Source organism: Mandrillus leucophaeus, unplaced genomic scaffold (genome assembly GCF_000951045.1).
Source record: "Mandrillus leucophaeus isolate KB7577 unplaced genomic scaffold, Mleu.le_1.0 Scaffold18, whole genome shotgun sequence".
Classification (NCBI taxonomy): Eukaryota; Metazoa; Chordata; class Mammalia; order Primates; family Cercopithecidae; genus Mandrillus; species Mandrillus leucophaeus.
The window spans coordinates 2071516-2072905 of record NW_012101809.1 but is presented as its reverse complement, the minus strand read 5'-3'; the positions used below and the strand labels follow the sequence as shown (position 1 = coordinate 2072905).

The following is a 1390-nucleotide window of genomic DNA, read 5'->3' as shown; positions in this document are numbered from 1 at the left end:
TGCCACCATGCCCAGCTAATTTTTTTTTGGTATTTTCAGTAGAGACAGGGTTTCACCATGTTGGCCAGGCTGGTCTCGAACTTCTGAACTCAAGTGATCTGCCCGGCCTTGGCCTCCCAAAGTGCTGGGATTACAGGCATGAGCCACCATGTCTAGCGTAAGTTTTTTTTGTTTTGTTTTGTTTTGTTTTGAGATGAAGTCTTGCTCTGTCACCCAGGCTGGAATGCAATGGCATGATCTTGTCTCACTGCAACCTCCGCCTCCTGGGTTCAAGCGATTCTCCTGTCTCAGCCTCCTGAGTAGCTGGGATTACATGCATGCACCACCACGCCTGGTTAACTTTTTGTATTTTTGTAGAGATGGGGTTTCACCCTGTTGGCCAGGCTGGTCTTGAACTTCTGACCTCAAGTGATCCACCTGCTGCACCCTCCCAAAGTGCTGGGATTACAGGGGTGAGCGACCATGCCCGGCACATCCAGCCTAAGTTTTAAAACAGGAATTGGAGTAGTTAAGATATGAAATATAAGGAATTAAGCAAGAATTGCCCCAGGAGTATGGGAAGAATAGAATAATTCAAAATGAAAATCTGAATATTAGAAATGCATTTCTATAGTAGCCTGCCTCACCATCAGTCTAATTTTGAAGGCAAATGTTATTTCTAAAGGAACAAAAGGGGAATGGCAAAAAGATGGGAAGAAATGAGCTAAAAGCCGGCGCATGGCAGATGCAACTGATAGCAATAACTTAAGCATACTCTGAAAATGAACCCATGGTCTAAGAAGAATGTGTAACTGGAGTCCCAAGCTAAATAATCTGGGAGAGTCCAACGTGGAGTTTCACTCCTTATCTATGAAGGACATCTGAACCCTCGGCTCATCCCTTGGAAGGCCATACGGGATGGAGGCCCTTTGTTCTGGGTTAAATGGAGGTTGCTAGGTAAAGGGTGCTAAGTGAAAATGCTATGTAAACTGCATGGTCTCTACAGATGGTAGCAGTTCTCCTGTGTAGCCTGTTGCCACCTGAACTGCCATTTCTACTGGAGTCAATATGGGTCCAGCACAACACCAGCCCATTTGATATTTGGTGATGTTGGTATCTTATGAATATATTATACTACTGCCAAGGTATAATGGTTAAATTCCACTCCAACAAACAGAACTAACATTTACTGACAATTCTTTTCTTTTCTTTGTTTTTGAGATGGAGTTTCACTCTTATTGCCCAGGCTGGAGTGCAGTAGCGCAATCTCAGTTCACTGCAACCTCCGCCTCCTGGGTTCAAGCAATTCTCCTGCCTTGGCCTCCCGAATAGCTGGGATTACAGGCACCCACCAAAACACCTGGTTAATTTTTTTTTTTTTTTTTTTTTTGAGACGGAGTCTCGCTCTGTT

General features: G+C 44.3%; 1 protein-coding gene across 2 annotated transcripts in view; it reads right to left on the bottom strand.

Annotated features, from left to right (window-relative positions):
- The window catches only part of FAM178A (family with sequence similarity 178, member A), a 68053-nt gene that overhangs the window by 12412 nt on the left and 54251 nt on the right, over positions 1–1390 (bottom strand). The gene's annotated exons all lie outside the window — the stretch shown is intronic.